The sequence below is a fragment of the Rhinatrema bivittatum genome, chromosome 4 (genome assembly GCF_901001135.1).
Source record: "Rhinatrema bivittatum chromosome 4, aRhiBiv1.1, whole genome shotgun sequence".
Classification (NCBI taxonomy): Eukaryota; Metazoa; Chordata; class Amphibia; order Gymnophiona; family Rhinatrematidae; genus Rhinatrema; species Rhinatrema bivittatum.
In genome coordinates, this window is record NC_042618.1 from 26016030 (window position 1) to 26030610 (window position 14581).

Here is a 14581-nt window from a genome sequence, read left to right on the forward strand (position 1 = left end):
GTGGGGTGTGTGACTGTGTGGGAGACGCTGAGGCTTCTTCAAGGGAATGCTTGGGCGAACAGCCAAGTTTTTAATTTTTTTCTGAAAGTGATATGGCAATGTTCCTGGCGGAGATCTGGCGGAGAGAGTTCCAGTGATGCGGCCCAGCAGTTGATAGTGCTCGTTTTTCAATAGTGTTTTTAATAAATTTTAATCAATTACCCTAAATTCCATCTCCGTTCATCATCATGGCTGGATTTCATAGGAGCCCTGTTGGACGTAACGCAGGCGAAGGACCTTTTGCCCCACGACAGGGTCTGTACATTGCAATCCTTGGCGGGGGTGATCCAGGAGAGCCAACTAGTGTTGGCACGACACATGTTGCAGCTTCTGGGGCATATGGCTGCAACCGTCCATGTCACGCTGTTCGCCCGTCTGCATATGCGCCGAGCCCAGTGGTCCATGCACTCTCAGTGGCAGCATGCCACCCAAGATCTCAGAGTCTGCATCAGGTTTCTCCCGCTCTCAGGGATTCCCTAGCTTGGTGGAGATCCCCATCCAATCTGGAGCGGGGTATGCCATTTCAGGCTCCCCCAACCCAGCAGGGAGAGCCCAGGTCGACTGCCTCCACCCCCAGGGTCTCTGGGCTGCCCAAGAAGCCCGGTGTCAGATAAACTTCTTGGTGCTGCAGGCAATCCCATACATACTGAGGGCCTTCTGAGATCACCTGGCCAACCACATGGTCCTCATTTGGACAACCAGGTTGCCATGTGGTATATCAACAAGCAAGAGGGCACCAGATCCTTCCTCCTCTGTCAGGAGGTGGTGCAGATCTGGTCCTGGGCTCTGGCTCAGGGGATGTTTCTCCAAGTGGTGTACTTGGCCGGGGCAGAGAACACCCTGGCAGATAAGCTAAGTCACAACTTATGACCCCATGAGTGGTCCCTAAAGCAGGAGGTGGCGGATCGAATCTTCAGTCTCTGGGGAACCCCGGACGTAGATCTATTTGCTATCCCCTGCAACAGGAAGGTTCCTCAGTACTGCTCCCTGACTAGGGCAGATGGCCAGCCAGCTACGGACCCATTTGCCCTCCACTGAGCAACGGACCTCCTATATGCGTATCCTCCTCCTCCCGTTGGTAGCAAAGACTCTCTTGAAGCTTCGCCAGGATCAGGGGACCTTGATCTTCATAGCCCAAGCCAGGTTTGGTTTCGCTCCTGTGGGAGCTCTCCCAACCGTCTTGGGACTGCCCCGGTCCTCCTCATGCAGGATCAGGGCAGGCTGCGCCACCCTAATCTCCGGGCCATGTCCCTCATGGCCTGGATATTGAGCGGTTGATCTTGCAGCCTCTTGACCTCTCAGAGGAGGTGTCTCAAGTCCTCGTGGCTTCAAGAAAGCCTTCCATGAGGAAGTCTTAGGCATTGAAATGGAGGAGGTTTACTATCCAGCGCAAGAAGAATAATCTTGATCCCTTTTCCTGCCCAACCTGGGGCCTCCTGGTCTATCTGCTGCACCTCTCAGACACTGGGCTTAAAACCAGCTCCATTTGGTTGTTTCTCAGTGCCATAGGGGCTTACCAGCAGGGGGTGGATGGTTCACCCATCTCGGTGCAGCCGATTGTGGGGTGGTTCATGTGTGAGTTACTTCAGCTGCGGCCTCCCCTACAGATCCCAGCAGTGTCCTGGGACCTTAACGTTGTGTTGGCTCGGCTGATGAAACCACCGTTTGAACCACTGTGCTCCTCGACACTCAAGTATTTGACCTGGAAGGTCATATTCTTGGTGGCAATCACGTCAGCATGCAGTCAGTGAGTTGCACGCCGTGGTGATTTAGCCGCCCTACACAAGATTTTTCCATGACAGGGTGGTTCTGAGTACCCACCCTGAAGTTGGTAACAGAGTTCCATCTTAACCAATCCATTGTCCTGCCTACTTTCTTGCCTAGGCCTCATTCCAACCAAGTGTAAAGGGTGCTGCACACACTCGATTTTAAGAAGGCGTTGGCCTTCTGCCTGGACTGGCTCTTTGTCTCATTTGACTCCAACAGGCTGGGAGTGGCTGTGACTAAGCAGACTCTTTCCACCTGGCTAGCGGACTGCATCTCCTTTTGCTATGACCAGGTGGGATTGCAGCTGGGGGGGGGGGGCCACGTCACAGGTCATTCAGTTAGAGTGGTGACTTCGGTGGCTCACCTGCATGCAGTTCCAATGGGAGAGATCTGCAAGGTTGCAACATGGAGTTCTCTCCACACCTTCGCAGCTCATTATTGTCTGGCCAGGGACAGCTGCCAGGATAGCAGGTTGAGCCAGTCTGTCCTCAGGAATCTTTTCTAGCTGTGAACCCAGCTCTTCCTGCTTAAGGCCCATATTTTGGGTTCACACTGTTCCCGCTGTGACCACCAGCACCTCCACTGTTGTACCCGTAGGCACCTAGTTTGGTGTCTGTTGATCTCATTGGTTTTAGGGTCCAGTCTGTGGCTAGGGATTCACCCCATATGTGAGGACTACCATCCCATTAAGTTTTCTTACCTGTAACAGGTGTTCTCCTAGGATAGCAGGATGTTAGTCCTCAGGAAACCTGCCTGCTACCCCACAGAGTTGGGTTCTCCTAGTTTGTTTTACTTTTTGTAATCTACTCGAGACTGAAGAAAGACCCCAGGTGAACACATAGATAGTGGCATGCTGGACATGCTCAGTGTGTCAAAGTTTCTAGAAACTTTGATATAAGTTTTCTGTGTTGGGCTCCATCTGATGATGTCACCCATAGATGAGGACCAACATCCTGCTGTCCTAGAACACCTGTTACAGGTAAGCAACTTTGCTTTCTCCTAGCAGGGTATAGGAAAAGTGGGAGTTGGAGTGTCATAGGGTGATATACTGACTAATAGAAACTTAGAAGCATGATGGCAGAAAAAGACCATGTGGCCCATCTAGTCTGCTCATCCATCCAATTAATTTAGTATTGGTTTCTTAGAGATCCCCTACATTTATTCCATGCATTCTTGAATTCAGATACTCTTTTTGGTCTCCACCATTTCCAATGGGAGGCTGTTCTACATTCACCACCTTCTCTATAAACAAATATTTCCTACGATTCTACCCCTTTCAACCTCATCTCATGACCCCCTCATTCTAGAGTCTCCCTTCCATTGAAAAAGGCTTAGCTACTGTACGTGGAAACCTTTGAGATATTTGAATGTCTCTATCATATCTCCCAATCTCGCCTTTCCCTAGGGTATACGTTTAGATCTTTAAGACTACCCCCACATAGTAGCCACCCTCTGGGCAACTCCATTCTGTTTATATCCTTTTGAAGGCCGTTGCTTTATATCCACCTGGTTTGCCCACCTTATCATCAGATACAATTACTCCCAGATTCCACTCTGCCTTTGTGCTTAGAAGAATTTCATCTCCAATACTGTATCTTTCCATGGGGTTTTGCATCCTAAATGCATTACTCTGCATTTTTTAGCAATACATTTTGGCTGCCAGATCTTAGACCATTCCTAGAGCTTCACTAGATCCCTCCTCATGTTTTCCACTCCTTCCTGGCTGTCCACCCTGTTACAGATTTTGGTATCATTGGCAAAAAGACAAACTTTTCCCTACAACCCTTCTGGTATGTTGCTCACAAAAATATTGAAAAGAATCGGTCCAAGGACTGATACCTGACAGCACACCAGTAGTAACAACCCCCTCCTCAGAGAACATAAGAACATGCCATACTGGTCAGACCAAGGGTCCATCAAGTCCAGCATCCTGTCTCCAACAGTGGCCAATCCAGGCCATAAGAACCTGGCAAGTACCCAAAAACTAAGTCTATTCCATGTTACCGTTGCTAATGGCAGTGGCTATTCTCTAAGTGAACTTAATAGCAGGTAATAGACTTCTCCTCCAAGAACTTATCCAATCCTTTTTTAAACACAGCTATACTAACTGCACTAACCACATCCTCTGGCAACAAATTCCAGAGTTTAATTGTGCGTTGAGTAAAAAAGAACTTCCTCCGATTAGTTTTAAATGTGCCACATGCTAACTTCATGGAGTGTCCCCTAGTCTTTCTATTATCCGAAAGAGTAAATAGCCAATTCACATCTACCCGTTCTAGACCTCTCATGATTTTAAACACCTCTATCATATCCCCCCTCTGCCGTCTCTTCTCCAAGCTGAAAAGTCCTAACCTCTTTAGTCTTTCCTCATAGGGGAGCTGTTCCATTCCCCTTATCATTTTGGTTGCCCTTCTCTGTACCTTCTCCATCACAATTATATCTTTTTTGAGATGCGGTGACCAGAATTGTACACAGTATTCACGGTGCAGTCTCACCATGAGGCGATACAGAGGCATTATGATATTTTCCGTTTTATTCACCATTCCCTTTCTAATAATTCCCAACATTCTGTTTGCTTTTTTGACTGCCGCAGCACACTGAACCGATGATTTCAATGTGTTATCCACTATGACGCCTAGATCCCTTTCTTGGGTTGTAGCACCTAATATGGAACCCAACATTGTGTAATTATAGCATGGGTTATTTTTCCCTATATGCATCACCTGCACTTATCCACATTAAATTTCATCTGCCATTTGGATGCCCAATTTTCCAGCCTCACAAGGTCTTCCTGCAATTTATCACAATCTGCTTGTGATTTAACTACTCTGAACAATTTTGTGTCATCTGCAAATTTGATTATCTCATCGTCGTATTTCTTTCCAGATCATTTATAAATACATTGAAAAGTAAGGGTCCCAATACAGATCCCTGAGGCACTCCACTGCCCACTCCCTTCCACTGAGAAAATTGTCCATTTAATCCCATCCCATGACTTTTTACTTTTCCTAGAAACCTCTCATGAGGAACTTTGTCAAACGCCTTCTGAAAATCCAAGAATACTACATCTACCGGTTCACCTTTATCCACATGTTTATTAACGCCTTCAAAAAAGTGAAGCAGATTTGTGAGGGAAGGCGTGCCTTGGGTAAAGCCATGCTGACTTTGTTCCATTAAACCATGTCTTTCTATATGTTCTGTGATTTTGATGTTTAGAACACTTTCCACTATTTTTCCTGGCTCTGAAGTCAGGCTAACCGGTCTGTAGTTTCCCAGATCGCCCCTGGAGCCCTTTTTAAATATTGGGGTTACATTTGCTATCCTCCAGTCTTCAGGTACAATGGATGATTTTAATGATAGGTTGCAAATGTTTACTAATAGGTCTGAAATTTCATTTTTTAGTTCCTTCAGAACTCTGGGGTGTATACCATCCGGTCCAGGTGATTTACTACTCTTCAGTTTGTCAATCAGGTCTACCACATCTTCTAGGTTCACTGTGATTTGATTCAGTCCATCTGAATCATTACCCATGAAAACCTTCTCCAGTACCTCCCCAACATCCTCTTCAGTAAACACTGAAGCAAAGAAGTCATTTAATCTTTCCGCAGTGGCCTTATCTTCCCTAAGTACCCCTTTAACCCCTCGATCATCTAATGATCCAACTGACTCCCTCACAGCCTTTCTGCTTCGGATATATTTTAAAAAGTTTTTACTGTGAGTTTTGCCTCTACAGCCAACTTCTTTTCAAATTCTCTCTTAGCTTGTCTTATCAATGTCTTACATTTAACTTGCCAACGTTTATGCTTTATCCTATTTTCTTCTGTTGGATCCTTCTTCCAATTTTTGAATGAAGATCTTTTGGCTAAAATAGCTTCTTTCACCTCCCCTTTTAACCATGCCGGTAATCGTTTTGCCTTCTTTCCATCTTTCTTAATGTGTGGAATACATCTGGACTGTGCTTCTAGAATGGTATTTTTTTTTAACAATGACCACGCCTCTTGGACATTTTTTACTCTTGTAGCTGCTCCTTTCAGTTTTTTTCTAACAATTTTTCTCATTTTATCAAAGTTTCCCTTTTGAAAGTTTAGCACGAGAGCCGTGGATTTGCACACTGTTCCTCTTCCAGTCAGTAAATCAAATTTGATCATATTATGATCACTATTGCCAAGCGGCCCAACCACCGTTACCTCTCTCACCAAGTCCTGTGCTCCACTCAGAATTAGGTCTAAAATTGCTCTCTCTCTCGTCGGTTCCTGAACCAATTGCTCCATAAAGCTATCATTTATTCCATCCAGGAACATTATCTCTCTAGCGTGTCCTGATGATACATTTACCCAGTCAATATTGGGGTACTTGAAGTCTCCCATTATTACTGCACTACCAATTTGGTTAGCTTCCCTAATTTCTCTTAGCATTTCATTGTCCGTCTCATCATCTTGACCAGGTGGACGGTAGTATACTCCTATCACTATAGTCTTCCCCGACACACAAGGGATTTCTACCCATAAAGATTCAATTTTGTATTTAGTCTCATGCAGAATGTTTATCCTGTTGGACTCTATGCCATCCTGGACATAAAGCGCCACACCGCCTCCTGGGTGCTCCTTTCTGTCACTGCGATATAATTTGTACCCCGGTATAGCACTGTCCCATTGGTTATCCTCTTTCCACCATGTCTCTGAGATGCCAATTAAGTCTAGGTCATCATTCAATGCTATACATTCTAATTCTCCCATCTTACTTCTTAGACTTCTGGCATTAGCAAACAAACATTTCAAAGTTTGTTTTTTGTTTGTATTTTCATTCTGCTTTTTATTTGATAGGGATAAGTTAGAATTTTTTTAGCTCACGTGAGTTTTTAGTTACAGGCACTTGGACTACTTTTCTTATTATTGGAACCTCACTGTCGGGATGCCCTAATTCTAATGCATCATTAGTATCCTTTGAAGATACCTTTCTCCGAACATGCGCTGCTGCGCGACTGTCTGCTTTCCCCTTTGTTCTAGTTTAAAAGCTGCTCTATCTCCTTTTTAGAGGTTAGCGCCAGCAGTCTGGTTTCACACCTGGTTAAGGTGGAGCCCATCCCTTCAGAAGAGACTCCCCCTTCCCCAAAAGGTTCCCCAGTTCCTAACAAAACTGAATCCCTCTTCCTTGCACCATCATCTCATCCACGCATTGAGACTCCGGAGCTCTGCTTGCCTCGGGTGACCTGCGCGTGGAACAGGGAGCATTTCAGAGAATGCTACCCTGGAGGTTCTGGATTTAAGCTTTCTACCTAAGAGCCTAAATTTGGCTTCCAGAACCTCCCTCCCACATTTTCCTATGTCGTTGGTGCCCACATGTACCACGACAGCCGGCTCCTCCCCAGCACTGTCTAAAATCCTATCTAGGTGACATGTGAGGTCCACCTTCGCACCAGGTAGGCATGTTATCAGGCGATCCTCATGCCCACCAGCCACCCAGCTATCTACATTCCTAATAATCGAATCACCAACTATGAAGGCCGACCTAAGCCTTCCCTCCTGGGCAGTAGGCCTTGGGGAGATATCCTCAGTGCGAAAGGACAATGCATCACCTGGAGAGCAGGTCCTTGCTACAGGATCCTTTCCTGCTGCACCCAGTTGATGCTCTCCCATCATGAGACCTTCTTCCTCCAAGGCAACACCAGGGCTGCTAGTCTGAAGAGAAACTCCATTAACCATTAGACTTTGTTGCCTCCCACTCAGCCAGTTTCTAACCCAGTCACTCTAGGATCCATATTAAAGTACACAATTTATTTATGTCTTCTGTGTGGAACAGTGTCAAAGGCCTTGCTGAAATCCAAGTAAACTATGTCTTGCACTCTCCCTTAATCCAATTCTCTGGTCGCCCAATCAATAAAATTGATCAAATTGGTCTGACAAGATTTACCTCTGGTAAGACCATACTGCCTCACATCTTAGCATGCATTGGATTCCAAAAATTGCACTCATTTCTGTTTTAGCAGCAATTCCATTAGCTTGTTCACCACGGTGGTCAGCCTAACTGGCCTGTAGCTCCCAGCCTTGTCCTTACTTCCACTTTTATATACAGGAATGAAACTGGTTTAAAGGTTAATTTTTATTTTGGGGGGGGGGGGGGCACGGATTGGAGACATATTATTCTAGGTCAGTGACACCTATGCTACAAAATGAAGCTTGAAAATTACTGCTATTTATACAACTTTGGCACAGTAACAAGGATTATACCAGGGCTTCCCAAACCTTTATCTAATGTGACCCCATTTTAGCACTAGAAAATTCACAACCCCAGACAACCAAAACATCATCAGGGATGTTGTCCCGCTCTTCCGATCACTTCACTCTCCCCACAATCCAGCAGCTCTCCTCTCTCAACTTCCACTCTCTCCAGTTACTCTTCCATCAACTTGCATCCCCTCTGTCCTGCCACCTGATCCCCCAGCAACTTTCACTTCGACAACTCAACCCGCCCTCAGCCATGTTTGATTCTTCACTCCTGACCTTCTCTAATCTTATAACCCTCAAACTGATCGTTATCCCCCCCTGTCTCATCTACCAGCTTCACCTCTCCCAACACTTTTCTGCCATCTTCCCCAGCTGATTCCCTTACCCCTATATCCCCCACACTTAATCTGCTTTCATTCCCTTTAGTAAATCCCTCTCCAGATGATCCAGTCCTTAAACCCTTCAGGCATCTGATCCCTCCCTTCAAATAGTCCCTACTCCAATCCCCGGCCCAGGTTCAGCAGTGTTTTCTTTTGGGTCCCAGGCCAAAGGTGGACGATAACTGGTGAGAAGAGAGGGCAGGCTAATGACAAGAGCAACATTTCTTTCTTGGTAAGGTAAGGAGAGAGGTGCAGTGACAATCTCCACTGGTCTACACACACTTAGTCCACCCCTCCTCCTCTCTCTTCATGGTTGGTCCCAAGCTCGACAATGATCTACAAGTGGCAGCATTAGTAATGAAGATCAGCACAGGACTTGTGAGCAGTGCTAGCTCAAAGGCCATGCGGCATCCCCAATTCTTCCATTCGCAAGGCTTCCTATTGCCACAGAAACTCATGCAAGGGTGGGGCCACTGTAGGGCCAACTACGTACTGGCTTACATACTTTATGCTGTCTTCCACTATGAATGCTGCTGCTTTTGGCAACTGAAGAGGGCTACCATTTGCGGCACATGTGACTCCATTTGGGGTCCTGACCCATTTTGTAAATCCCTGGATTATACAGTTCAAATCTGGATTAGCTCAGTCTACCAAGTCCATTTTGACTGAGCTGCTGCTTGGCCAGTGGCATGTTGCAATATCTTTTCAGACGTATTGTAAATCTAAACAAGCTCTGGCCATTGCAACATGGCATACCGTGGTCCAAAACCTCATCCACTTTCATTTTGTGACTCAGAAGACTGAAAGAAATAAAAGGCATAATTCAATCCATGGCAACCAATACTACTGGGATGATCTGACATATCTTCCCAGTCTCCTGACTCTCAGCTTGGCTGTGCTGGAATAAAGTTCTTTCAGAGGGCGGTCATTTGAAGAGCCATACCTCAGTATACCTGTCAACAGGCATACAGAACAGGTCTGACATGCAGTTAGGCAGATTTTCTCTGTGAAATGTTACTTATTTTAGTGTTTTTAAAGATGTATTATTATAAAGTATCCAGAGTCTGCTGAAACCTCTCTATATCCTTGTTCTTCTTTGTGTTTTCCTTCGATTCTTAGTCAGGATTCTAAACTCAGTACTACAGAAATTAATTTATTTTACATTAAAATGTTTTCCATATTTCAATGTTTTGTAGTATACCTTTCCCAGTCAAATCTAAACATTCCACAGCATAGGGGTGGATTGGTTGATCGAAAGCTTCCGTATTATAAATTCAGTGGGCAGCTAAATACTAGGATTGAACAGATTTACTTGTATCTTGATTACAAGCTTTGTAAAGTAGGGTGAGAAAATACCTTATCCCACAAGGTCTTCATGCATGCATAAACTGTACTTACCAATATATATGGCAAGGATTATTAGATATTGACTGAATATATGTGCCTCCAAACCAAAGCTGATCATATATAATTTAAACTAAGATTGTTCCTTGGTTCTGTAGCTTCCAAGGTTGGACCTCTCAATGATAAGACCTAGAGATGATGAATATCTGTACCCTCAATGGCAGTGTTTCAGATACATCGCCACTGTTCAACATTGGGCTAACATAGCAGCTTTATTCATATGATCTTCAATAGCTACAGGACTCCTGAGCTTCCCTGAATTTCATTTATAGGGTAGCTTGTGAGCTCTTCTTAGCCCTAAGACACCAAGTCTAAAATTCAAGCGAAGGGCTCTTCATAGAAACATAATGGCAGAAAAAGGCTGTTTGGCCTATCTAGTCTGCCCATCCATCCATTTATATAGTCCTTGTAATTCCCTTCACTTCATCAGAGCGCCCCTGCATTCTTGAATTCAGATATTTTCATCTCCACCACCTCCCCTAAAAGGCCATGCCATGCATCCATTACTCTTTTTCTAAAGAAATATTTCCTTTCACCCTTTCACCCTTATCCCATTACCCCTCATTCTAGAGCATCCTTTCCACTGAAAGAGGCTCACCTCCTGTATATGGAAACCTTTAAGCTATTTGAATATCTCTATCATATTTCCCCTACCTCATCTTTCCTCTAGGGTATATATTATTAGATCTTTAAGGCTATCCCCATACGAACAAAGACCACTGTCCATTTTAGTAGCCACCCTCTGGACTGACTCCATCCTGTTTATGTCCTTTTGAAGGTACAGTCTCCAGAATTGCATGCAGCATTCCAAGTGAGGTCTCACCAAGGATCTATACAGGGGCAAAATCATCTCCCTTTTTCTGCTACCTTTCCTTTACCTATGCAGCCAAGCATTGTTCTGGCTTCAGAAGACTTGTTATATAGCTCACCTAAGGGTATGCTTTGTTTTATTTAGATTTACCGTTCAAAAATGTATGCTCAGAATGGCTGAAATGAAAGGATCCTGCCAGAGCAGAACTGCCCCTTATCCTGCATAAGGAGGGTCGGAGAAAATTCTTTTTCACTCAACGCACAATAAAGCTCTGGAATTTGTTGCCAGAGGATGTGGTTAGTGCAGTTAGTGTAGCTGTGTTTAAAAAAGGTTTGGACAAGTTCTTGGAGGAGAAGTCTATTAATGGCTATTAATCAAGTTGACTTAAGGAATAGCCACTGCTATTAATTAAATCAGTAGCATGGGATCTTCTTAGCGTTTGGGTAATTGCCAGGTTCTTGTGGCCTGGTTTGGCCTCTGTTGGAAACAGGATGCTGGGCTTGATGGACCCTTGGTCTGACCCAGCATGGCAATTTCTTATTTCTTATGTGCTATGGAACATGGGACAGCTGACCAGTGAAGCAAATGTTCCAGGCTTTAAGTCTGTATAGAAGTTAAAAGTCAGCCAAATACAGTAAGTTACTTCATCAATTAACAAAAACAGAGACAGGAATCCTTTACAATTTTTCAGTGGTGGAAGGAAGGCTTGAGTGCCAGGGCATCATGCTGTCCATGGGAGCCTTTACTGACTGCCAGAGTCATCATTTTCTCTGTCATTTGAAGATATTAACACAGCTTTAACATACTGAACCGGAAAAGTAAAAGGATAACCACATTGTTAACAGTGCCAGGTTTATGTATCATGCAACATTTTTAATACCAGGAGGAAAAACAAATCACACTGTTTACAACCAGAACATAACTTTATTGGAGATATAGTCAGCTACAGTTATTACAAGGAAAAAAAACCCTATTAAAAGATAATGGGGATCCATAAGGTGCAGACTGCAAATTTCTGCAGCATGATTACAGTATGAATGAGTTACATTTTCTGTCCCTTAAAGCCGGCTGCAGCATGTGACAGTGAAAACGATTTGTTGTCCATCCATTCATATTCATCATTCGTTCTACTTGATTTTACCCATCTTTTAAATTGAAAAAAATTTACATTAAAAACATCTAAATCTTTGCAACCTTGCTCACATTTTTTTTTTTGCTACATACTACTTTGCTGCTGGAATGAAGTTTATGAGTGCATCTATAAAGCAATCTGTCTGTGGTAGCCATCCAAATTAAAACAGCTTTGTGAAAACCAAGAATTAACGTACTGAATGAAGCACAGGGTACAGAAACTTTTGCATTACAAATGATTCTTGAAAGACAAATTGTATTCATGGCCAGCGGAGCACTCTACAAATGATATTGATAGCTCTTTTATCGATATCAGCTTGCTTCCTTTTACACAAGCAGACTATTAAATGTGAAAAACAAAGATCCTGAAACCTTCCATTTCCAGGATGCAAACACATTCCAATTTAAATTCCACAGTAAATCCCCAGGTAAATGATAAAGGAACTCAGGCATAGATTTTCTCTCCGCCAAACGTGTAAAGCACAGTTTAAGAGGCTGGTGTTGAAAGTGAGGTATTTACTTCTTAATACTTTGTAATACAATGGCGCTGGTTCTACAGTCAGAAGCTGACGAGGAGATTCAAGCTGGCACTGTATACATCGAGTGTACCAAGTCGGCCTTTCCTTCTACTTGTCAGCAGGCTGGCTGAGAATACGGCTGTAGCCCAGCTAGTGTGGTCACAAGAGAACATCGGATCAGGAGAACAGACTAGGGCAGTTTATTGCAAGGTCGGCAGCTTCTTGCTGAACAAGTCTACTGGAAGCCACCACCCTTGCTTCCTGCATGCTTCGAGAAAGGGAAATCGGGCCGCAAGCTTTCAATTGTACATGTACATTCTAGAGGAGTAGGGTTTAACTTGAAGGAATGTCAGTGGCCATTCAAATTTAATTCATAACACAATGAAAACTGATGCAAAAAATCTTGCAACATACTGTATTTGTTATACAGTAACAAGAAATACCACAGACATTTCTGATGACCTATCTGAGTTGTGCAAATAAATGGTACATTGTAGGCATTAGAATTATTTTTTTTTCTCTTTTCAAATTCTGTAAATCAAAACAGCAGCAAGGCCACACCACATTTTTTCCTCCTGGTTAAGCATAATTTTTCCTTGAAATGAGGTAAAGCATGGTACCAAGTGCAATGCTTATTTGTGCTACATGAAAAAAAAACAAAAAAAAGAACAGCGCAAAAAACCCCCCCAAAAAACAAAAGAAGCCTTAAAATACAAACACAGCATAGTTAGGAGAACTGTTTAAAGTACAGTACCATAAAATTAATATCACCAAAAAATAAAGGTTCATGCCAAAAACCCCCCACATTTATCTGTGGGACTGATTTTGAAAGTGGGCAGCAGAGTCCTTTTTACTCCAAAATATCAGGAAGTGCTCCAGGAAGCACTAGCCTGGCATCGCATTCGACTGGATTTAGGTCTTTACAAACTGTCCAATATTACAATTGTGTTACGAGATGGGTGGGACACAGTGGAATAGTGCACAAAGCATGGTTTTACTGTCCTGGAGGGCACGAATCACGTCTGAATGAGGTCATATTAGGAAAAAAAAATAAAAACCTAGAAGTCATTTATAAAAAAAAAAATCAGCAGCAAAAAACGTTATCGGCAACCACCCACGTACCCATTTCTAATGTCAAATTTGTAGGCTTTGTCTAGTAACAAAGGGATCACTGAACACTTACAAAATACAGACTATACAAACAGAATCTTTTATTTCTTTTCTTTCACAGTGTGAAAAATCCCATATTCTATAAGTGAGCATATTGTGCTGTTGGGGTTAGTGGTAGTAATTAAACACTCCGTGGAACAGCTAATCAAATAAAAAAATGGATAAATTACTTACCTGATAATTTCGTTTTCCTTAGTGTAGACAGATGGACTCAGGACCAATGGGTATAGTGTACTCCTGATAGCAGCTGGAGACGGAGTCAGATTTCAATCTGACGTCGGCCCTAGTACAGATACCCCTGCAGGAAGCTCTGCTCTTCAGTATTCTCTTCGAAAAGCAATTGTGGATATATGTGTGATTGAATAACTTGCATAACTTGGTTAACGTGTTTAACTTGAACTGGTTGATGTGGTTATTCGCTGGAGACCACCAGTGCACTCAACCGAGAAACGCCGACACCCGGTGGGTATGGGTGTCTTAGAGGGAGGCTTGGCTTTCCCGTGTTTGTCTTGCTCTCGGGGATTGTCACCCAAGGTTTCCGTGTTTGTCGGCAGCCATGGGTAGGATGCTGAGTCCATCTGTCTACATTAAGGAAAACGAAATTATCAGGTATGTAATTTCTCCATTTCCTAGCGTGTAGCAGATGGGCTCAAGACCAATGGGATGTACAAAAGCTACCACCGAACCAGGTGGGAGGCTGCCTGTGGCCCACTTAGTACTGCCCTTACGATTGCGGTGTCCTCCCGAGCCTGAACATCCAGGCGACAGAACCTAGAGAAGGTGTGAATGGAGGACCATGTCGCTGCCCAACAGATCTCGGTGGGTGACAGCATCTTGGTTTCCGCCCATGACACTGCCTGGGCTCTAGTGGAATGGACCTTGAACTGTAGAGGTGGAGGCTTGCCCGTGAGGCCGCTTCCCCTTGTTTCTTCCTGCTGTGAAGGACAAATAGGTGGTCCATCTTTCGTACGGTTTCCGACCTTTCCAGGTATCGGACTAGGAGTCTGCCGATGTTAAGATGGCGAAGGCGGCGAGATTCTTCAGAGTCCTTATGCTCATCTGGCAAAGGCAGCGAGATGGTTTGGTTTAGATGAAAGTGAGAAACCACTTTTGGGAGGAAGGAGGGGACCGTGCTTA